Genomic DNA, 25,944 nt, shown 5'->3' with positions numbered 1-25,944 from the left:
ACACTTCTAGAACCCTGCAAGCATAAGAAAATTTTGTTGTTTATTTGTTACCTAATCGAGAATACAATTATTGTTTCATACTTCCTGACTCACATCAAATTCCAAAGATAGGAAGTTTTCTTCTGGTTTAATGAGTAGCATTAGACATCATTTTTGAAGAAATGGTCATAACTGACATGTGAATGTTTATACTATTACACATTTCTCAAACCCTTTTTGTAGTTGCAAGAGAAAACTTTTGTCAAACAGAATCTGATCTGGTACCTCTACTTACTTAATAGATAAAAGAAATGTGGCTCCGATTAAAATTGGAGTGTAGAACACACTGTCCCTCAGTTCTCAGGCTCCCCTTTTGCTCATGTTCCCCCACTCTAATCCTATTGGTATTTAAACAGTAGTAGGCAGACAATTATGTGCTCTGCTAAGCAAAGGTTTTATTATAGAGAACACTTGATTAAAAGTACTGATCTTCTAGACTTCAAGGATCCCGCCTGGAGGGTTGCACCACTGTATAAAAATGGGCAACTCCAAGAATTAGTTTTCTTATCTCTGAACTGAAAAGGACATCCCACAATGCTGGGAAATGAAACAAATATGTTTCTAAACTGTATGTTAGGTTTCCAAATAATATGTTTGATATGTTTTCTTCAATTTCCAGACACTTAAAACAATGCATCCAATTATTTAATAATACATTTATCTTATGTATGACAACTTTGTGACTACCATATAAATGACATCTAACTAAAGGACCTGGAGATTTAAGTTCCAACAACATTTCACAATGTTTGTAGAATCAGTTGATCTGCTGAAACTTTCAGTATTGTGTAGTATATTTCCTTGTGATTTCCTCAACCATTTTTATACTCTGGATGTCATCCCATATTTGAGAGCAGTAGATATTAACCTATGTTGTCTCTAAGTTTTCGGGTTTTTTAAACTGTATTTTTCCTATTGAATTCTTTACTTGAATTAATTTCCAAATATAGTATGAAATGAGAATCAAAAACTTTTGTTTTCCAAAATTTCCCAATACCACTTTAAAAGTAAGCCATCCCTTTTCTATTGATTTGTGAAGTTGCCTTTATCATTTTTAAGTTTCCACAAATCTTTATTCCATTTCTTCTAGTTTTTTATGTCTCAATTTTTGATTTTTTTATTATAAAGTAATACTGTTTGTGGAAATTTTGAAAAAAAATGCAGAAAACCACAAAGCAGAAAATAAAAATTCCCTATAAATCTTAAAACGTATGTGATTTTGGCAAAGGAATAGCCCAAACCGTAGGCTCAAATAAGCAAGGATGGTTGCTGACCTGGCTTCTAAGATGGGAAAGTGCTCTGTAGCCAGAAGGACAGATGTAAATTTAGGTACAAAAGTCCAGAGATAGAAGCTGGGGCAGTACATAAGAACAGAGATGGGAGCCTATAAATCTGTAAGTATGAGACAATAGGGGAAACAGAATTTAACACTCCCATGGCCTTGTGCTCTACAAGTGCTGGGAGAACAAAAATGTCTAGTAAAACATTTTAAAATTGTTTGCTGAGCTATCTCCCCTATAAGATCTTCAGTACAATCCACATTACTCACTAAGGTTTTTGTTTAGCTGGATTCTTTAAGCAATGGTCTCAAATGTTTTGTTCATATACTCTAAAATAAATTTTGAAAGACCTTGAACATTTTTAGGTTCACATCAGACTTTTTCATCATGTGTAAATAGTTTCAAAATGTATAATTTCTGACAAACAGCAAGTATTGACATTTTAAAATAGAACTACTACCTCTTTCATGATTTGTATCTAATAGAATCTAAATGTAATAACAGTTTGATACTTACCATCATCCACTTAAAAAAAATCATGAAGATATTCTTCAACAGTGAAGGGGGTGGCAGGAAAAGAATCCAGACTATATCTCAGCACATTTTCAGAATGACCTGCATTATGGTAGAGTAAACACTCAGGAGAAGTGTGGGTTGGAGGTGAATTCACTTAAGTATATCTGTGTCCTCTTGAAGCAAGAGGCAAAGTATTAATAGATAGCTAACACCAGGTACATAAGTATCAATCCTTTCTTTTCTTTCTTTCACCCCTTTTTATCCCTACAAAAGTGAGAATACATAGTACATACAGTTTTAGATCTTAGAATTTTCACATGACATTATTTTAGGTTAAATATTCTTCAAAGATATTTTAATGATTTTATATTATTTTATCATCATTGTATACTATTATTTATCAATCTTGAAATGATAATTGAGCAATATGCCAGTGATTTGGGAAGAGTTTATATTCATATTTTGGAGTATAAAATTTCCAGGTCTTCTACAGCTCTGATCTCTATTATCTGACAGTTGAGGCAATAAAGGTTCTGGTTGCTTGCCATCTGACCTGGCGGCATTGTGGAGCTCCTTTAGACCAGAAAGCCACAAAGTTGTTCTTGCCCAATGAGGTGGTTGTCTTTCTAGAACCAATATTTCTCAAGTTTCTGCATGTCATTAGATGTTTTCTGATGCCTTCACATGGCTGTTTTTAGTATTTTTGCACATATTTTGTAACTGTTTATCTGTGGAGGAATCTCCTGAAGTTTTCCTGCCACCATTATGAAAATCTTTCCCAAGTGAGTATTATTATATTATTAAAAATCTTTGCTAATATGATGTTTCATTTACTGTTTTCTTTAATATTATAATTCAGATTACTAGTGTGATTGAGCATTTTCTTTATGTTTATTGACTATTTGTATTTCAACATTTGTAAATTGCCTGCTCATTTCCGTTGCCTATTTTAAAATTCTGGAATCTCTTATATTTTTCTTATTTATTTAGAATAGTTCTTATTACTAAAGAATTATTACACTGCCAATACTTCCCTGTTAATAATTTAGTTTTAAATTTTGTTTATGACATGATTAACATAAATTTATTTATTTATTAAAAACCTTATTTTAATTATTAAACATATAAAATAGTATAAATAAGTTTTCAACATCTCTTAGAATAATGTGTTTCAGATTAACTCCAGAAGGCATTTTTGACATACTCCTTTTACTTGTGTTTTCTTTTTTTTTCCAAATATAGTCTATATGTTGGGTACAAAACTGAAAGCAACAAAGGAACAAGACAAACAAATAAACAAAAACTCATAGACACAGACAATAGTTTAGTGGTTACCAGAGGGTAAGGGGGTAAAGGATGGTAGATGAGGATAAAAGGGATCAAATATATGGTGATGGAAGGAGAACTGACTCTGGGTGGTGAACACACAATGTGATACACAAATGATGTAATACAGAATTGTATACCTGAAACCTATGTAACTTTACTAACATAAATTTATTTTTAAAGGAGTAATATCTCTACACATTTCAATCTTTTTATCAGTTTATCTTCCATTTATTTGAATTGGTGTTTATCTAGCCTGGTAGTAGAACAAATTTTAATACAGATTTAATTTATTATACCTTTTAATGTAATAAATGTTTTCCTTTGTTGAATTTCTATATATTTTTGTGACATGTTTTTCCATTACAACTTCAAATGATTATTATTTTAAAGAAAACCTATCCTCACCTCACCCGCATTTTATCATTTTTCCAGTTATTTATATATATATTATCTCACTTAATTCTCAAAACAATACTATTATGTAAGTATTATTATTATTATTATATGAACTATTTCAGCCATGTATGGGTTTAAAGTGTATGGATTATAATATAGTGAACACCCATCTACAGACCATCCACTTAAGAAATGGGAGTATTAAATCATGAATCTACTTGATATCATTTCCCTCACTGTCCACAGTTAACTACTTATTTAAGTTTAGTGCAGCAGGTCCTCGAATAACATCATTTTGTTCAACATCATTTGGTTACAATGTTGATAAGTATAAACAAAGTCAATTCCAGGGCGGCTCTATGTCTGTGTAGTTTGCACATTCTTATGTGTACCTGTGTTTTTTCCAGGTGTTCTGGTTTCCTCCCACATCCCATACATGTGCACTTGAGGTAAACTGGCATATCTAAATTGTCGCAGTCTGAGTGGGTATGGGTGAGGCTGTAAGTGCGCCTGCGATGGAAGTGCCCAGGGTGGGTCCTGCCTTGCACCCTGAGCCTCGGGGAGAGGGGCTGGCCACTCATAACCCTGAACTGGAATAAGTGGGTTGAGAAATCATTATCTTACTTGTTTTTATTAATCTTTCTTTTTGTTTTCAACTATAGTTGACATTCAATATTATTTTATATTAGTTTCAGGTACACAGCATAGTGGTTAGACATTTATATAATTTATGAAGTGATCCCCCCAATAAGTCTACGACACTGTATATAGTTTTTACAATACTATTGACTATATTCCCCATACTATAGTTTACATCCTGGTGACTCTCCTGTAACTATCAATCTGTACTTCTTAATCCCTTCATCTTTCTCACTTAGGCTTTAACCCCCCACACCCAAACCAGTAAACATCAGTTTGTTCTCTGTATTTGTGAGTCAGTTTCTGTTTTGTTTTGCTTTTGTTTGTTTATTTGTTCTTTAGATTCCACATACTAGTGAAATCACATGGTATTTGTCTCTCTCTGTCTGACTTATTTCACTTAGCATAATATCCTATAGGCCCATCCATGTTATTGCAAATGGTTAAGACTTCTTTTTTTTGTGTGTAGCTGAGTAATATTCCATTGTATATATGTACCACAATTTCTTTTTCCGATGGCATTTGGGTTGCTTCCATATCTTCGCTATTGTAAATAGCACTGCAGTGAACATAAGGGTGCATAAATCTCTTCAAATTAGTATTTTGGATTGCTTTGGATAAATACCCAGAGGTGGAATTGCTGGGTCATAAGGTAGTTCTATTTTCAATTTTTTGTGGAACCTCTAAACTGGTTTCCAGAGTGGATGCACCAATTTGCAATCCCACCAACAGTGCATGAGGGTTCCTTTTACTCCACATTCTCCCCAACACTTGTTTTTTGTTGATTTATTGATGAGAGCCATTCTGACAGGTATGAAGTGATATCTCATTGAGGTTTTCATTTGCATTTCTCTGAGGATTACTGATGTTGAGCATCTTTTCATATGTCTATTGGCCATCTGTTTGTCCTCTGAAGAAAGGTCTATTCAGGTTCTCTGCCCATTTTTTAATTGAATTGTTTGTTGTTGTTGTTGTTGTTGTTGAGTTGTATGAGTTCTTTATAAATTTTGGATATTAACCCCTTATCAGATGTATCACTGGCAAATATCTTCTCCCATTCAATAGGATGTCTTTTCATTTTGTTGATGGTTTCCTTTGCTGTACAAACACTTCTTAGTTTGATGTAGTCCCATTTGTTTATTTTTGTCTTTTGTTTCCCTTGCCCGAGGAGATATATCAGAACAAATATTACTAAGGGCAGTGTGAGAGAATTTATTGCCTCTGTTTCTTTCTAGGAGTATTATGGTTTTAGGTCTTACATTTAAATCTTTAATCCATTTTGAATTTATTCTTGTACATGGTGTGAGAAAGTGGCCTAGTTTCATTGTTTCGCATGTATCTGTCCAGTTTTCCCAACACCACTCATTGAATAAACGTCTTTACCCCATTGTATATTCTTGCTTCCTTTGTCACAGATTAAATGATTATATAGGCGTTGGTTTATTTCTGGGCTCTATTCTGTTCCATTGATCTGTGTCTGTCTTTATGCCAGTACCATGTGGTTTTAATTACTGTGGCCGTGTAGTATAGTTCGATATCATGTAGTGTGATATCTCCAACTTTGCTCTTCTTTCTCAAGATTGCTGTAACTATCAGGGTCTTTTTGGTTCCAGATAAATTTTAGGATTCTTTGTTTTAGTTCTGCGAAAAATTCCATTGGTATTTTGATAAGAATTCCATTGAATCTATAGATTTCTTTGGGTAGTATGTTCATTTTAACTCTATTAAGTCTTCCTACCCATGAGCATGGCATATGCTTCCATTTATTTGTATCTTCTTCAATTTCTTTCTTCAGTGTCTTATAATTTCCCGAGTATGGGTCTTTTACCTCCTTGGTTAAATTTATTCCTAGGTTTTTGTTTGTTTGTTTGTTTTCTTTTTAATGTAATTATAAAAGGGATTGTTTTCTTAATTTTTGTTTCTGATAGTTCATTATTGGTGTATTAAAATGCAACAGATTTTTTAATATTAATTTTGTATTCTGCTACTTTACTAAATTCATGTATCAGTTCTAGTAGTTTTTGGTGGAATCCTTGGGTTTCTTACGTATAGTATAATGACAGTTATACTTCTTTCTCTTCAATTTGAATGCCTTTTATTTCTTTTTGTCTGATTGCTGTGGCTAGAACTTCTAATGCTATGTTGAATAAAAGTGGTGAAAGTGGACATCCTTGTCTTATTCCTGATCTTAAGGAGAATGCTTTTAGTTTTTCCCCATGGAATGTGAGTTAGCTGTGGGTTTGTCATATATGGCCTTTATTATTTTGAGATATGTTTCCTCTATTCCTACTTTGCTGAGAGTTTTTATTATAAATGGATGCTGGATTTTGTCAAATGTTTTTTTCTGTATCTATTGATATGATTGTATAATTTTTTCTTTCATTTTCTTTATGTGGTGTATCACATTAATTGATTTGAGGATATTGACCTAACTTACATCCCAGGAATAAACCCCACTTGATTATGGTGTATGATATTTTTAATGTATTGCTGAATTTGATTTACTAACATTTTGTTAAGGGTTTTTGGATCTATGCTCATCAGGGATATTGGCCTATAGGATTTTTTTTTTTTTTGTAATGTCTTTGTCTGGTTCAACCTTGGAAGATTGTATGTTTCTAGGAATTTATCCATTTCTTCCAGATTGTTCAATTTGTTGGTATATAATTGCTCATAGAATTTTATAATTTTTTTTGGTATTTCTGTGGTGTCTGTTGTCACTTTTCCTCTTTCATTTCTGATTTTATTTATTTGGGTTCTCTCTTTTACTTTCTTGATTTGTCTCATTAAAGGTTTATCCACTTTGTTTCCTTTAAAAAAGCCAGCTCTTGGTTGCACCGATCTTTTGTATTGTTTTCTTAGACTTTATTTCATTTATTTCTGCTCTGATCTTTATTATTTCCTTTATTCTATTACTTTGTGGATCACTTGCTCTTCTTTTTCTATTTCCTTAAGTGTAAAGTTTATTTGCAATTTTTCTTGTTTCTTGAGGTAGGCCTGTATTGCTATGAATTTCCCTCTTAGGATTGCATTCACTGAATCCCATAAATTAGGGTCATTGTGTTTTCATTTTCATTTGTCTCAAGATATGTTTGATTTCCTCCCTGATCTCGTTGTTAACCTATTCATTGTTTAGTAGCATGTTATTTAGTCTCCATATGGTTATGTGTTTTTCAGTTTTTTTTCTTTAATTGATTTCTAATTTCATACCATTATGGTTGGGGAGGACTCTTGATATGATTTCAGTGTTCTTGACTTTATTGAGACTTGATTTGTGGCCTAACATATGGTCTATCTTGGAAAATGTTCCATGTGCACTTGAAAAGAATGTATATTATGCTACTTTGGATTGGAAGGCTCTAAAAATATTAATTAAATTTATGTGGTCTAATGTGTCATGTAAGGTCACTGTTTTATTGATATTCTGTCTGGAAGATCTATCCGTTGATGTCAGTGAGGTGTTAAATTCCCCTACCATGACTGTGTTACTGTCGATCTCTCCCTTTATATCTGTCAATATTTGTTTTATATGTTTAGGTGCTCCTATTTTGGATTCACAAATGTTTACAAGGGTTATATCCTCTTGTTAGATGGATCCCTTTATCATTATGTAATGTCCTTTTTTGTCTCTTTTATAGCCTTCGTTTTAATGTCTATCTTGTCTGATATACGTTGCTATCCTTTTTCTCCACAGCCTCTCCAACACTTGTTATTATTTGTCTTGTTGATGATAGCCATTCTAACTGGTATGAGGTAATAGCTCATTGTGGTTTTTATTTGCATTTCTCTGATTAGTGATGTTGAACATTTTTTCATATGTCTACTGGACATTTATATGTCTTCTGTGGAGAAATGTCTATTCAGGTCCTCTGTCCATTTTTTTTAATTATTTTTATTGGGTAATATTGGGCAACAGTGTGCTTCTCCAGGGCCCACCAGCTCCAAGTCACCATCCCTCAGTCTAGCTGTGGAGGGTGCAGCTCAGCTCCAAGTCCAGTCGCCATTTTCAATCCTTAGTTGCGGGGGCGCAGCCCACCATCCCATGGGGGAATTGAACTGGCAACCCTGTTATTCAGAGCTTGCGCTCTAACCAACTGAGCCATCCGGTCACCTCCTCTGTTCATTTTTTAATTGGATTGTTTGTTTTTTTGTTGTTGAGCTGTATGAGTTCTTTATGTATTTTGGATATTAGCCCCTTATCAGAGGCGTTATTTGCATAAATCTTCTCCCATTCAGTTGATTGGTGCCTCTTTATTTTGTTGATGGTTTATCTTGCTGTGCAGAAGCTTTTTAGTTTGATATAGTCCCATTCATTTATTTTAGATTTTACTTCCCTTGCCTTTGAAGTCAAATTCAAAAAATGCTCTTTGAACCCAAGGTCTATAAGTTTAGTACCTATGTTTTCTTCTATGTAGTTTATTGTTTCAGATTTTGTGTTTAGGTCTTTGATCCATTTTGATCAAATTTGATCAATTTTTAGTTAATTTTGGTACACGATGAAATAGTACCATTTGCGACAATATGAATGGATCTTGAGATTATAATGCTAAGTGAAATAAGTCAGACAGAAAAAGCCAAGAACCACGTGATTTCACTGATATGTGGTATATAAAACTGGAAACAACAAAAGAACAAGACAAACAAATGAAGAAACAAAAACTAAGAGACACAGACAATAGTTTAGTAGTTACCAAAAGGTTAGGGAGGAAGGGGGTGGTAGATGAGGGTAAAGGGGATCAAATATATGGTGATGGAAAGAGAACTGACTGGGCGGTGAGCACACAGTGTGATATATAGATGATGTATTACAGAATTGTGCACCTGAAATCTATGTAAATTTACTAACAATTCTCACCCCCAATACACTTTAATTTAAAAAATAATAGTTGCTATCCCAGCTTTTTTGAAATTTCTACTTGCATGAAATACTTTACTTTCAGTCTATGTGGGCCTTTCAATCTGAGATGGGTCTCTTGCAGACAGTATATATATGGGTCTTGTTTTCTTATCCATTCAGTTACCCTATGTCTTTTGATTGGAGCTTTTAAGCCATTTACATTTAAAGTGATTATTGATAGGTACACAGTTATTGCCATTTTATTATTCACATTTTTGATAGGTATTTTTTTGTTCTTCCCCTTCTTCTTAAAGAAGTCCCTTAACGTTTCTTGTAATATGGGCTTGGTGGTAAAGAATTCCTTTGGCTTTTTCTTGCCTGGGAAGCTCTTAATATCTCATTCAACTTTAAATGATAGCCTTGCTGGGTAGAGTACCCTTGGTCATAGGTACCTTTTATCACTTTGAATATTTCTTGCCACTCCCTTCTGGCCTGCAAAGTTTCTGTTGAGAAATGAGCTAGCAATGTTATGGGAACTCCCTTGTAGGTAACTAGTTGTGTTTCTCTTGTTGCTTTCAGGATTCTGTCTTAGTCTTTAACTTTTGTCATTTGAATAATGATGTGTATGGGCCTGTTTGGCTTCATCTCCAGGGACTCTCTGCACTTCCTGGGCTTATATGTCCATTTCCTTCACCAGGTTAGGGAAGTTTTCAGTCGTTATTTCTTTGAATAGGTTCTGGATCCCTTGGTCCCTCTCTTCTCCTTCTGATACTCCTATGATGTGAATGTTGTTACCCTTGAAGTTGTCCCAGAAGTCCCTTAAATTATCTTGTTGTTTTTGTTGTTGTTGTTCTGATTGGGTGTTTTCTGCTTCCTTGTCTTCTAAATTGCTGATTCAATCCTCTGCTTCATCTAATCTCTTGTTGGCTCCTTCAGTGTATTGATTATTATGGTAATTGTATTTTTTATTTCTGATTTTATTTTTTATGATTTCTATGTCCTTCTTTATGCTTATTGTCTTTTTGTTGAAGTTCTCACTAAGTTCTTTAAGCATTCTCATAACCAGTATTTTGAACTCTGTCTCTGGTAGATTGGTTGCCTGCTTCCATTTCACTTGGGTTTTTTTCTGGAATTTTCCACTGTTCTTTTATTTGGGACATGATTTTTTCCCCTCATTTTGTCTCCCTCTCTGTTTGTTTTTCTATATTAGGTAGATCTCCTATGTTTCTGAGTCTTCACCAGATGGACTTAGGTAGTAGGTGTCCTGTGTGGCCCAGTGCACGGTCTGCCTGATCACCTGTGTCATGTGCTCCAAAGGTGTCCTTTGTGTGGGTTGTGTGTGCCCTCCTGTTGTTGTTGAGACTTGATTGCTTTTGGCACATCAGTGAGTTGGATTGACTGTCAGGTTGACTGACTGTGAGGATTGCCTCTGCTCACAGCACATGAGCTCCTGTGTGGGTGCTAACCCTTCAGAGGGGGATTTGCCCCAGCAGGATCTTATTCCTGTTGAGACAACCCTTTGTGTTTTCCACTTGTGGGACTAATTGAGTTGTGCTCAGTTTTGGTCTGAAGCCTGACTCAGAGTGTGCTGTTTCTTATGCTTTTTGGGAAGGGATCATGTACAGTCCAGTTTCAGCCTTGCCCTGTGACTGGCCTGGAGCTACCTGGTGGGAGTTACAAAGCTACATGTGGTTGGTTGCTTCATGTGCTGGACCTAGAGCCATGTGGGGATGCCCACACTGTGAACAAGGCTGGTTGCCAACAGTATCAGGCCTGGGACAGCTTATCAAAAGGTACAGAAAACCCGTAGGCCTGTTGCTACCTGCCAGCTGCCCGTAAGACTCAGCTCCTGAAAGAGCCTCCTTAGGTGCATGGGCCTAGATTGGTTGTCTCAGTACTGACAGTGCCTTTGTGAGCTGGTCAGGGAATGGTCCCAGGGAGTCATGGGGTAGGGCAGGGGTTGTTTACAAGGTTAATGCAGATTCAGTTCTTGAGCCAGTGCCAACCTGTGGCCACTCCACAAAATACCCAGAGACCACAGAGGGCAGCCACCTCTCACCTTGGCCTGCAGATACCTGAAAGCTGTCCAAGAAGAAATGCTGCATGAGCTTGGGATGACTGTCCATCATCAAAAGTGTCCCAAGTGGCCTCAAAAGCCACTGTCGGTAGTCTGCTGCTGGAAAAGCCTCCTGTAGTGTTCAGGGTGGGACTGGCTGTCCAGGAGCTGAGAGTGCCTCCCATGATGCTGTGTTAGCTGGGTGGGTTGAGGTACCAGGTAGTCACCAGAGTGGGTCATGTGAAGTTCACCAGGCAAATGCAGTCTCAGATTTGGCCATGTGGGGGATGGCTCAACACAGAATAGATGGATCCTGCCTGTAGGCTACATGAGAGATGGGCTCCACACAGGGACAATGGAGGCTGTCCCTCTAGCTCTCGCCCTGAACCATGCAACTCAGCTTTACCCTGTATTTCTTTGGCACCTCTCGAGTTGCCACCCCATCATGGGACCTCAGGTTGAAAGTCTACAAGCCACTGAGGCTGTACATAGTCCTTTTAAGAAGACATCTGGGTTTCCAGCAGCCTTCTTTCACACTGGGATGTGTGGAATTCTCACTGATTTTCACAGCCAGATGTTGTGGTGATTCCTTTTCCTGGCTCTGGACCTCTGAGCTGGGGAACCCACAGTGGGTCTGGGACCCTCACTCTTCAGGGAGTCATTTGCTGCTTAGGTATCCCTCCCGATACTCAACTGCTACCTGTGGCTGGGGGGTCAGCCTGTTTTGCATCTCCACCCCTCCTACCAGTCTCAATGTGGCCTCTTTATGTCGTTAGTTATAGGGGTTCCATTCAGCTAGTCTTCAGATGGTTCCAGAGGTTGATTGTTTTATATTTAGTTGTAATTTTAATGCAGTCATGGGAGGTGGCAGGCACAGCATGTACCTGTCCTGCTATCTTTTCCTATTCATCTTTCTCAAATGTCTGTATAGCTCACATTTATTTCAGTGTTCAATATAAGAAGTGTTTTAGGTCTTCATTTAAAAGTTTAGTGATGTTTTTGTGACCAGAAATATTCTGCAGGAACTGAACTCCTGTTAAGTTACAATTTACGCATGGTAAAATTAGTTTTCATGTATGTTTTGCTTAAAGTCAAGGTTTCCAAGAATCTATTGATGACATTAATGGAGTCTTACTGTATATATCATTCCCAATGCAAGGTAATGGGTATTTATGACACAGGTATACGTTCATAAAGATATATAATATTACTTTCTAATCTTTAAGTGCATATATAAGTGGTACCATGCTATATATATCCATCTGTCTCTTTATTTTCTCATTTTTCCATGGTAAAACATGTATCTCTAGTTTGTTCATTTGAGCTGCTTTACAATATTCCTTTATAAAAACATATTGTATTTTTATAGTCTCATGTTTATGAGCTTATAGGTTACTATAAATCTATTGCAGATATTTTTGTACATTTTCATATTTGTTTCTGTGTGCACAAGTGCAGGGGTTTTTCTATGATACAGTCCTAGTAGAATCACTGGGATTTAAAATATACACATCTTCAACTTTACTACATATTGAAAATTACTGCCCAATAGTGACTAATTTGCTCTCCCAATAACAGTGTGTGAGAATTTCCATTTTTTACATGTTTGCCAATGTTTGGTATCCTTGGAATTTTACTTTTGCCAATATGATGAGTGTGAATGGTTTCACACTTTTAAATTTGTATCTTTCTGAATTCCAGTGATGTACATTTTTCCAATGTTCATTATGCATTTTCATCTATTTTTACATCTATTAATTGCCTTTCATACACTTTTCCCATGTTGTACTAGGTTCTTTGTCTTTTCATTATTTATTTCTAGTAGCTTGCTATATTGTCAGGACAAAAATTCTTGTTTGATTTTATGTGCTGCAAATATTTTGGGATTTTCTTTTTTTATATTTAGCTGTTCTGAATCTTTAAAAGGTCAAATTTATCATTTATTTGAGATTTGTGCTTTGCTTTCTACATTAAGAATTTTTTGAGCACAATAAATTCTATAAATATTAACTACTGTTTAGTTTTAGTGATTTAATTTTTTTTTTGTAATTAGCCTTTTATCTATCTGGACTTTATGTGTTTGTGTGAGTAAAGTGAGCAAATATTGTTTTCACATGAAGATAACTAATTTTCCTAGCACTATTTATTAAATAATTCACTGAATTTATACACTACTTGTAATATATGAAATATCCATATACATATGGTTCTGCTTCTTGTGTGTTATTGATATTTTTTTCTATCTTTGTGCAAGCAACACACTAAATTAATTATATGACTTATTATTAAATCATTTAATCCGTCAAGGAAGTATGCTTAGACTTTTCACTTTTCAAATGTGTCTGAGTTTTTCTTGGCCTTTTGTTTTTCCTTATAAATTTGTAGGCTCAGCTTATCAATGTCCATGAAAAATACCCAGTTTCCTGCATTTTTAATTAATTTAGGAGTAATTAACATATTTTTCATATTGAGTTTTTCCATTCATGATATTACTACTTTGTGTCTTTCAATGAAGTTTTACATTTTCTGATAAATATCTGTTATATCTTTTGTTATAGTCATTCTAAGTAAATTACCTACTAAAACAGAAATATAAACATTGTTCAAAGGAATATAACAGACTGTACAGCCTCTACAAAGTACCATTTATTCACCATGTCCACACAGTAGTTTCAAGTCACTCAATATATGAAGAGCCCATTTTCTCAAAAGAAAATACCGTCAATGGGACACAGACTTGAAATGATCTATATGTTTAAATTAGCAGACAGTAACTTTAAAGCAAGTTTTGTAACTATGTTTAATAAGGGAAAAGAAAATATCCTTGTAATGCAAACATAAAAAATCTCAATAGCGAAGTTTTTAAATTTTGTTTTTAAAAATCAAATAGGCATAGATGAAGTATCCAGTAGCTGGAAAAAAAAAATGAACTGGATGGTTGTAACTACGCAATGAAGATAACAGAAGAATGGGTCTTTGAACTTGAAGATGTTAATAGAAGTCATCTAACCTTATAAACAGAGAAAGAAAAAGATTGACAAATAAATGAACAGAACACCTGTGGGAAAATGCCAAAAATTTGAATATATGTGTAATTGGAGTCCAAAAATGCAGGGAGAAAGAGAACAGAGTGGATGAAATATTTGAATAAATAATGAACCAAATCTTCCCAATTGTGAAAGCCATACATTTATAGCTCAGTGAACCCACAGCAGTATCAAAAATGAACAAAACCATTTTGAAAACCAACAATAAAGAGAAAATCTTGAAAACAGAAAAAGAAAAATGACGCATTACATAGAGGAGAACAACAATTTGAATGATCTCTGACTTCTCATTAGAAAATATGAACATCAGAAGGCAGTGGAACAACATCTTTACAACTTTAACTCCCCCCCCCCAAAAAAAAAAAAAAAAAAGCATGGTCAGTATATAGTTCTGTATCGAGTGGACATAATTTTTTCCAGTATGAAAAAGTCTAAAACTGTTTTCAAATAAAAGAAAAATACAAAAATCTGTCACTAGCACATCTGCACTATAAGAAATACTAAATAAAGTTTTCAGTATAAAAAGAAATGATACCAGATAAAAACTTACATTTTCAGGAAAGAATAAAGAGCATCAAAAATTGTAACTATCTGGATAAACATAAAATATTTTTATTTTCCATGTCGTTTCTTTAAAGTACATAAAAGTGATTATAGTGAAAATTGTAGCATTGTCTTGTGGGGGTTACAGTGTATGTAGATGCAATGTTTGTGATAATTATAAAGGATTTGAGTGGTTATGATTCTAGTATGTATTCTTATGTATATTTTATGTGAAGTTATAAAATATGCATTCCAAGTACACTGTGAATAGATAAGAATGTATATTTTAATCCCTAAACACTTAAAAATATGCATAACCAATACATAAATTAAAATAGATTTTTTAAAGATATTTTAATAATCCAAAGGGAGTCAAAAATCAGTAACAGTAGAAAAGAATGAAGAGAAAAAGAGAAAACAAATAACAAAATGGTAAACACAAATCCAACCACATGAGTAATTGCATTAACCTATAATGGCATAAGCTTACCAATAAAAAAGCAAAAATTGTCAGAATGGATAAAAAGTATGATCCAACTATATGTTGTCTACAAGAGATATACTTTAAATGTAAAGATACAGGTTGAAAATAAATGGATGGAAAATGTTGTGCCATGAAAATGGTAAACATAAGTCTGGGGTGGATAAATTATTAACAAATAAATAAATGATATAGTATGCTAAAAGACAGTAAGTACTATGTAAATTTAAACAAAACTAAAGCAAAGTAGGGGCATCAGGAGCTTGCAGAGGTTATAATTTCAAATGCATTGGTCAAGGTAGACCTCATTGAAAAGGTGACATTTAATTAACACCAGAGGAAGCTTTACATGGTCAAGAAGTAATAAGCAATCAAGCTCAGTCTCGTAACCTAGTTAAGCGTGCTAACACTGCTACTGGTGGTGATGGTAATGAGATGGCTGACCTCCAGGTCATTCCTCAGTCAGTGTATAATTAATTCTGTTTCTTGTATCATTCATATTTAAATTTATAAAAATTCAAGAAATAAAGTTAGTTAAATGGAAAATAGGTGGATGTTTTCATAATCTTGGAGTATATAAGATTTTTCATATAAAAACACAAAGAAAAACCAAAACCATTAGAACAAAGTCAAAAGGAAAAAGCAAATGAGAAAAAATGTAATACATATGAGAAGGGCTTCCCTCTCATCATATACATAAGAGTCTCATAAGTCATTTCAAAAAAAATAAAGGCAAATATTCCAAAAGAAAAATGAGCAAATCATGTCTCCAGTCTAGAACCAATGGGGAACAAGGATAGTAGTGAGAGTGAACTATTTGCTAGATGCTAGACTTGTCACTAGTTTTAACTTTGGCATAGTTTTTAGTTCCCTCTTCTTACCTTTTATGTGTCACAGAAAATTCCACGGGAGAGTAAGCAAAACAGACACCAAACCAGGGGGAGTAAGACTTCATGCTTTTCTTTCGCTATGTTGCCTCTGATATATGTATCTGAATCTCCATTCCAGAATCTAGGAAGAAAGTGCAGCCAATGAGGCTAGTCCCTATTTATGAGAATGTACAGAAGAACTCATAGAAACTAGAAAGACTGATGCTCAGAGATACATCAAATAGATCTAAGTGTGCAATATAAAACTCTTCCTGATACACTATAAAATATATTTTAAAATCTATTAGTTATTCGTACAGAAATTGTAGCATTCTTTCTGTTGAACCCTTGAGGAAAAGTTAATTCTGATGAGCAGAGAAAGTGCTCACTAGCACTATTACCCAGGGTAAGTTGGGAGATGGTGCTTGTTGGATTGTTAAATTAGGGTGCAAAGCCTAGTGGTATTTGGGATTAAATTGCCATAGACTTCACCACGATTGCAAACTGTCGAATAGAAATTGATCTTGCATGGGCTGCAATGTCCTCAGTATATCTGTTTCAGGCAAGATAGACTTGGCTATGCTAGAGTAACAAACAGACCTTGGAATCTTTGTTTATTGTTCATTCAAGTGACAGTCCAGTGGAGGTCAGTCAGCTCTCCTGAGCAGTTCCCCTCCTAGTAGTGACTCAGGGACCAAGGATACTTTGATCTTTTAGTACATCTGAAAAAAAAAAAAAATGTACGAGGTCAACACTGAAAGGGAATACAAGAATAGAAAATTGTATAGTATTGTTTTAAGGGCTGGGTCTAAAAGTGTTTTACGTAATTTCTGCTTACATCTCATTGACCTGAACAAGTCATATGATCCCCAATCTAATTTTAAGGAAGAATAACATATGCAATTGTCTTATGTTCCCAGGAAGAGAAAATGGTATGTTGAACAACATAACACAATCTCAGCCACAGTCCAAATTTTGGTCAACAAAATATCTGTCTCATTCTTCCTATCATATATCCAAAAACCTCACATATGCCTCTCCCCAAATAAAATAATCCAAAGCACCTTCATTCATTGCATCCATCTCAGGATCCAGGTTCTCTGTCATCTCCATCAGGTCTATATATGAGGTCTCACAATTAAGTTCACGAACTTGTTGCAATGATGTTGCTAACCTTTTTTGATATCAGAGGGATTACTCATTATGAATTTGTACCAACTGGACAAACAGTTACCAAGTTTACTATTTGAAAGTGCTGAAAAGGCTGCGTGAAATAGTTAGTGAAGTTTTTGCCAACAATTCTTGGTTTTTGCATCACGACAGTGCACCAGCTCACACAGCACTGTCTATGAGGGAGTTTTTAGCCAGTAAACAAATAACTGTATAGGAACACCTTCCCTACTCACCTGACCTGGCCCCCAATGACTTCTTTTTTTACCTGGAGATAAAGAAAATATTGAAAGGAAGACATTTGGATGACATTCAGGACATCAAGGGTAGTACAATGAGAGCCCTGAGGGCCATTCCAGAAAAAGAGTTCCAAAATTGCTTTAAAGGGTGGACTAGGTGTGGGCATCAGTGCTTAGCTTCCCAAGGGGAGTACTTCAATGGTGACCATAATGATATTCAGCAATGAGGTGTGTAGCACTTTTTCTAGGATGAGTTTGTGAACTTAATTGTCCGACCTCATATAGCTCCTCATAGTCAGATAGGTAATCTATGAACCCAAAAAACAAGTTATCTTTATCTCTATCTCACTTTCAAATACAAGATAGCCACAATGCTTATGATGACTTGGGAAGAGAAAGAATAAGAGATACACAGCAGTTAGCTATTTAGTGATTCTGAAATACCACTGAACAGATATCATGAAAGTCTCACACCAAAAGTGGGGCTAGAGTATTCAGGAAGAGGACGCTGGATTTGGCTTTGGTTTTACTCTCTGGGAAGACTTACTTTTTTATTTCTTCTCTGTGGCCCCTGGCTATGACCTCTTGGAGCCTCTTCCTAATCATTATTCTCCTTAGCCACATCTGGAAAGAGTGTGGAAAGCATACCCTCCTTGGTGGAGGTATGCCAAGGCTGCTTTCTGTATGTGGGAATACAAGAATTGATGTTAGAATTTGAATTTAAAAATAAAGACTTTTTTCACATGCACTTGTGGTTTCCTGAACAATACAATTCCCTCAGAAACTCTGTAGATTTCTGATTCATTTGCTTTAGCCAGTTTCATGTAGCCAATAATGGTACCCTAAGTTATTTCCTAAACATAATATTCTAATTTATTTTTCATGGCTACTTCCTCACCCTCATGCCTCTTTCCCACTCAACTTAATGTCGGCTACCACTGGGTTCTTTGAACAGTTGGGATCAAGCTCTATCCCCTACTCTGATCTTTGCCCTGACTCACTTTTTTCAACTGAAAAGCTTACTGTGAGTTGTAATTCACAGTCTTTTTAGTTCAATCTCTAAAACAGTTGGGTTTTCCAACCCTGAAAGACCTTGAATTTCTGAACTCTCTTTCACTTCCGATTGCAAGCTGACTAGTTCTTCCCTGAACTCATTTCTTTGCAATACTTTGTGAAATGCAGCTAATAGTAGACAATACACACAGGGCTGTGAAGCATTTCAACCTCTAACAAGAAATGATTAGTAGGCATACATTCTTCCCTCTAAGAGTAAGCAATGGTTTTTAGCAAAGAATTTGCTATATTCTTAGCTGTAAGGAGCAGTTTCCTCATCACATGCCATTTCCATTAAGGCTTTATATATTCTGATTTTGTTGGAGCAGCACCCTACATCAAAGTAATAATTTCTATGTTAGGGTAAGTAACCTAAGCTCCTTCAAACTCATCCCCAAATCCTCAGTGGCTTAATAAAGCATACTTAATATTGATCATTAGTGCTTAATAACATAATAAAATGACTCTTTCCATGTGAAAAATCTTTCCTTCCTTCTGCACTCATCTCATGAGGTCAGAAACAGTAAAAACAGAACTTGGGATATGGTAAGTGCTCAAAAAACTAGCTGTTACCATTATTATTATTATTGTTGTTACTAATATTAATAGTCACAGAGTTACAAAACCAAAGAGACAAACAGAAGCCATTTGGTGAGCAATAAACAAAGCAGTAGGCAATATTTTGAAGATAGTATTAGATCAGAGATCCACTTTATTAGTTTGCTGGGGCTGCTGTACCAAATTACCACAAACTGAATGGCCTAATAATAGATATTTATTGTCTCACAGATTTGGAGGTTAGACATCCAAGATCAAGGTGTCAGCAGGGTTGATTTCTCCTAAGGGCTTTAAGGAAGAATCTGTGTAATGCTTCTCTGCTAGCTTCTGGTATTTTGCTGGAACTCTCTGGCATCCGCTGACTTGTAAAAGCATCACCTCAATCTCTGCCTTCATCTCCACATGACGTTCTCTTTGTGTGCGTGTCTATTTCCAAGTTTCCTCTTTTTAAAAAAGACACCTGTCATATTGGATTAGTGCCAATCCTAATGACCTCATTTTAACTTGATTAGCTCTCTAAAGATCTTATTCTTTATATAAGGTCCCCTTCTGAAGTACTGAAGGTTAGGATTTCAATCTATGAACTTGAGGGAGACACAATTTAACCGGTAACATATAATAACCCATTAATAAGTACTATTTCCATTGAAGTATTTCTTACTTAAGTCACACATTTGCATAGTGGCTAATGGTTATCATCAGTTTTTTTCATGAACAAGATCTGGATATTTATGTTAGAAATCAAATGTGCATTCTCTACTCTTTATTGGGCATAATATGCAAACTGTTGTGTTGCAGTGATCTCAAGAAATCTTTCTGTTGCTTCCTATTTCCCTGAGTTCAAGATACCTCTGTCTTCTGCATATTGTAGTAAACAATAGCTATGACAGACAAGAAAAACCAGGTAAGCAGAATACACCTTTAAAAAAGGTTGTCTTAAAGAAGCTTTCTTTCCTTGTTATGGCTATATAAAAAATATGGTGCCATCTAAAGTTTCCTATTGAAAAATTGTTTCACATTGTTTAGAAAGAAATCTTAGTAGGCTTAAATAAATAGGAAAAGAATGAGACTGAGGAAAAATCATTAAGGCACTCATTTAATTAAAATCAATATTTTCATAATTTTCTGTGTTTATTGATATTTTGCATTGCTATTTCCTTGAGTAAGGTAAACCTTCCATATCATTTATAATGTGGTGAACTGCAGTTATACTAAAGAAAAATTAATGCATGTTATAGGTCACAGATACTGCCGAATAAACTATTACTGCAATCAGATTGTTTTATTGAAATTATAGAAATACTCACATACAGAAGTAATCGTTATCAGCAAAAGATTGAAAGATATGAGTTAGTTTGCTTGCTTTTGCTCTAAAATATATACTTGGTTTTGCTTACTCTGACTGAAGTGTCATCATGAAAGAAAACAAGATTGGTCTGAGGCCAAATATCTGAGTGGTCAAAATTTAACACAGGTTCCCTTTCCCTCAAGCTTACTGTTCTCCTCATCTTATAACCATTTCCTTTCCCAGGAACACCGTTATTAAATATTGTCATCTTTTTCTGGCTGCAAGTCTTTCTATCTCCAGATTTTAGAAGAGAGAGTGGCATACTATAACTACTGAGAATACGTATGTTTGATTGAATGCATGAATGAATCAGTCAATCAATGAGTGAAGTATAAGCCTAAATCCTACTTTGTAGCCCTACTAGCACTGTTTTCTTAATGTTAAAAATCCAAAATTAGTTTCCCTTTCCTTATATTTTACTCCTTTTTGTGTTTCCAGTTCATCTAGTTATAAAAATGTAAAATTATAATTGTACTAATTAACATTAGAGCATAAATAATTGGCCCTTATAAAATTATTTTCTTTTAATTTCAATGAATCTCTATTTTGTAGCATTTCAACCATCATGGAAAGAAAAAATGAGACTGTGACCAGTTCTATTTTGGGGTTAGTTTTCCAAGTAGCATAGCTAAACCTGAGAATAACGGCTAGTTACATAGCAGGCACTCGATATAAATGAATTTACTGATTGACGACAGATGAGAATTCGAACATTGGGATGGTACCTTAAATATGAAAGTCTGAGTTTTGTTATATTTCATTGGAACAAAGACTTTTACCTAATTATTAAAAAAAAAAAAAGGGAAATCACTTAATATTTCCTGATAGTCTCATCTAAGTACTTTGTGTTGATAAGGTTAAGCTTTGATCAAAGAAGGTGATTAGTGAAAAGTATTTCTCCATTTCAGACATCAGTGGTGGACAATTTCCTGCCAGCCTGGGAAAGTAGGGTAGCAGGATGTTGTGCGGCAATGTGACACAGCAGAATTTTTTTTTTACAAGAAAAGGGGGCTTAAAATTTAAGTCAAAAACTGGTTTTAGAATATAGTTGAAACACAAACTATTATTGGTAATATCTGTTTTTATTGTTGGAAATTCAATTTCATATTACCAAAGGAATGTTTAAATGAAATTTTGTAGTAATATGTACAAAACGTCCTAGTCTGAAGTCATGAACTAAATTTCCTACTGGTCCTAAATATTTCAAAATATCCTTCTGCCAAATGTTCTAATAAGCATCTATCTATCTTATAAAAATCCTAAGGTAATACTCTGTAGTAAATTAAACTAGAGCTTCCCACGAGTGCCAAAAACATGACAAAACTTCATGTTCTCTTTATCCAGACATCTGGGTAGGTATTTCTCAATGAAACTTGTTCCAAAGACATGATTGTTTGAGCCTTTCTTGTATAGAGTTCCTCATATTAGAAATGAGGAGACATATTAGAGATGAAAAGATAATAAGGAAATATATTTAAAAATTGTCAAATTGTCAACATTATCAGGAATATTTTCAAGATCTGCTTTGGTGTGTAAGTACTACACCAATCAAATACTTAGAAAAAGTTCCTACTATTTAAAAATTCACTGTCTAAGATATAGTGCTTAAAACTAACATTAGGGGCCGGCCCGGTGGCTCAGGCGGTTAGAGCTCCATGCTCCTAACTCCAAAGGCTGCTTGTTCGATTCCCACATGGGCCAGTGGGCTCTCAACCACAAGGTTGCCAGTTCAATTCCTCAAGTCCCGCAAGGGATGGTGGGCAGCGCCCCCTGCAACTAAGATTGAACACAGCACCTTGAGCTGAGCTGCCGCTGAGCTCCCGAATGGCTCAGTTGGTTGGAGCACATCCTCTCAACCACAAGGTTGCTAGTTCGATTCCTCGACTCCCACAAGGGATGGTGGGCTGCACCCCCTGCAACTAGCAACCGCAACTGGACCTGGAGCTGAGCTGCGCTCTCCACAACTAAGACTGAAAGGACAGCAACTTGACTTGGAATAAAAAGTCCTGTAAGTACACACTGTTCCCCAATAAAGTCCTGTTCCCCTCCCCCAATAAAATCTTAACAAACAAACAAACAAACAAAAAACCTAACATTAGAATTGCAGAGGCATTGAATTTAGAATCTGAAAAAAATTTAATGATTACCAATGTCAACATTGAGGCTAAGTGATCAATAAAATTTTTAAACATGGTGAGTCTAAACTAGAATCCTGATTTCCTGATTACCACTCCAGTCCATTGTCCATTTGTTTAAAGTCCAGATTTCTTAACTGTTCACTGGTGAGTATGCGTGAATGGCATAAGGAAAACTCCATCAGTTGCATGGATAGAATTCCAGCTTCTCCTGTTACTGTGGGAGCTTAAGAAGTACACTTTTCCATTCTGAATCTGTTTCATTGCTGACAAAACTTCTATCTTTGCAGATGTAAGTGTGTAGGACCAAATAACTGCCCAATCAACAGAACCACCACAGCTGGCCTTTACTGTCACTACAATCCACTACCTCTGTACGAAATGGGAATGGCATAGGCCTGGTCTCTGGTTGGTCTATTCAGATACATTCCTACAGGAAGCCAAGAAGATTAAAGAAACTAAGTAGCGATGGGGATGGGAAATATGGATTTTGCTGTCTTACATTATTGCCAATAGTTGGTTTTCTTCTAAGCCATAGCAACCCCCACACAGAGGATTTTTGTTTGTTTTGCCAATTGAATGTAATATTAGAGTTACTGCATCATCTTCTGTATCAGTCAAAAACGAAAAAGGGAAAAACTATACAAGAAAACAAGTGGAAGTATTTTAGCTAAATACACTTTTAATTTTAAAAGGTCTTAACTGTATGTTGCTTTATTGCTGCTGATGGTGTTTTGGTGAGAATGTGCACTGCAGTTCAGTAAGTATGAGAGTTATTTCATGTCTATAATTGTCTTTAAATCAGAATCAGAATTTTCAGAATTGCAGCCTGTACTCATATTGTCCCTACATCTCCATATTCTTTGAGTGGTACGATATTTACTTTAATTGTATTAAAGCATGTTTAACAGGGACATATACTCTCCATGTCTCCACAGTTCTCACCAATCTCTATAACTTACATCTGGGTATTTCACTTTTGTTTACATTGTCCATGCCACCTGAAAGCATTAAAGTTCATAGTTTCTTGGATGGGTATTACTGTTATTTCCTTTTCCTCCAGAGAAGAAAATATAAGGAAAGAAAAGGAGTAATCCTTGCAGTTAAGGAGGATGGGAAGAAGTCACTGAAATTATTTGTAGATAACTAAACAATTTCTAAAATGTGAAAAGAGGATGGAAATATGTTGAAATATAAAGCAGAATACGAAAATAACCTTCCTAAAACCAAGATTTCGAAAGGTAAGGATTGAGGACAGCCTTGCCCAGAAGGTCCCTTGGGGTAGTTAAGATTGCCTTTGGCTGTATGTAACAGAAACACAATACAATGTTTAACTAAACAGGTATTTTTCCTCCTCACGGAGTTAAGAATTCCAGAGTCAGTTCGGGACTGACACACTGCCAGAGAAAGTCATCAAAATCGGCTCCTTCTCCTTTCCAACTACGTTCCCAAATGTGTAGATTTTGTTCTTGTGATTGCAAGATGGCTCTTTTATGTCCAAGCATCATGTCCCAATCTAGACTTGAACAAAGGGGTGGACCAAAAAGAAAAGATACATTATGGCTTTTGAGCAAAAGCATTTTAGCTTCTTTTGAAGCCTCATCCAATAGATTTATGCTTGCATTTTATTGGTCTGAATTGTATTACACATCCAAATCTAGCTGGAAGGTAATCTCAGGAAATTAGTACTTTTCACAGAACTTCTTGAAAAAGATTAGGGTTCTGTTACTTAAAAAGGAAGAGGAGAAAAGATTTGGAGTAATTTGTTAATAGCTAACAATTAAACCATACTTTCTACATGCCAAGCACTTTACATATAATAATGTATATAATACAACTACTCTTTGTAGTAGACACCATTGTATTTCCATTTTGAATATAAGTAAACCGAAGCACACAGACCTTTAATAACACGTGAAAGATTACCTAACTATGAATTGGGAGAGTCAATATTTTGAATCCAAGTATTCTTTCTCCAGCTATCATAATATTACATTGCATATATGACACACCTAAAAGAGGGACAAGATTTAGAATTAGCAGGTACAAAGAGAATGGAAGTGATGCTGTTAGCTAAACTGAAAGTGTGACTACTAGGGTGTGGTAACATGGGGATAATTCTATTTCCTATCCATATTTCCAATGCCTCCTCAGATCATGTGACTCAAGAATGAAAGATAAAGGACTGTTTTTTATCTGATACAATTGAGTATCAGTTAAGACACTTTGAGCTTTGAGTAACAACAACAAAACTGTCTTAGACAATAAGAAATATTATTGGCCCACATAACAGAAAATCTGAAAGTAAAGAGCAAAGCCTAGTATCATCAGTCTAAAAGCCAAGCCTAGTATGATCAAGCTTTAGCTTTATTTGAACACTATTCCTTTGCTATTCACTCCTCTGTGGGTTAGCTTTGTTTTAGAGATAGCTTTCCTCATTATCAAAAATGGATGACAGAAGCAAGTGATGCAATATTCTTCCTGGTCTATTTCCAAAAGGAGAGAAACAGGCTCTCCATAATTCTCTCTTAACAACAATAAAGGACACCCCGAAATCCTCCAGTGACACTCCTCCTGCCCAGAATTGGGTCCCTTGTCTATTCCTAAGACAATCACTAACAAAGGGGATGAGATCATATTACAAGATTAGAATTAATTAGAGATCACTCGTAGAGTAGAAATGAAGCAAATTTACTTGAATCACAAGGCTATGTGGAGGAAGGGCAGTTACTTGAATGAAACCAGGCTTCTGTTGGGGGTTTTAGAGGAGAGATGACTGCTGGGTTAAAATTAATAATATTCAATAGTATATAGTATAAAATTCCAGAACAGAAAGTTAATGAGAAAATAATAAAACCATTAACAAAGTAAAGAGTAGATGACACAAAATTTTCTGACTTGTATCAGATTTCCAATCAGCAATATTGAGTGCTAGAAGAAAGAAAGTGACGCTTTCACGAATGTATCAGGGGGAAAATATAATTTTTAAACCTAGAATTATATTCCCAGCTAGACTATCAACCAAGGATGAGAGCAAAATAAGTACATTTTCACAAACAGAAAGAATTCAGGAGGTGACATCATAGGAATGGCAGCAGCAGGGCGCACTTTTAGTGTTCTCCTCTGGATCTTATCACAAACGGGACATCTATAACCCATCAAAGGACTCTGCTCATCACACAGAACAACTAAGAGACTCGTGCAAGGATTACTTGAAGGGCCCAGCTTAAGAGGCACAAGATTCAACATACCCAGAGGCCAACTCCAGACCAAACGAGAGTACTACCGGGTTTGACCTACAGGTGACACACACAGAGGGAATTCTCTACAGGCACAAGAGACCATAGAGGCCAAACCACATTCAAGTGGTCAATCCTCACACAACAGAACACCCTGTGGTGGGCAGATC

The 25,944-nt window shown here is 35.4% G+C and overlaps 1 long non-coding RNA gene across 1 annotated transcript in view; it reads right to left on the bottom strand.

The window, feature by feature from the left end:
* The window catches only part of LOC109457581 (uncharacterized), a 95,348-nt gene extending 69,891 nt beyond the window's left edge, over positions 1–25,457 (bottom strand). The window contains exons 1-3 of the long non-coding RNA XR_002139045.2: positions 17,989–25,457; positions 16,633–16,754; positions 16,045–16,174 (exon numbers count right to left, since the gene is read on the bottom strand). This is a non-coding gene — a long non-coding RNA (uncharacterized LOC109457581). The remainder of the gene's footprint in view (positions 1–16,044; positions 16,175–16,632; positions 16,755–17,988) is intronic.
* Positions 25,458–25,944: the final 487 nt, after the last annotated feature.

Source organism: Rhinolophus sinicus, linkage group LG12 (assembly GCF_036562045.2).
Source record: "Rhinolophus sinicus isolate RSC01 linkage group LG12, ASM3656204v1, whole genome shotgun sequence".
In the NCBI taxonomy this organism is placed as follows: Eukaryota; Metazoa; Chordata; class Mammalia; order Chiroptera; family Rhinolophidae; genus Rhinolophus; species Rhinolophus sinicus.
This window is presented reverse-complemented; position numbering and strand designations above follow the sequence as displayed.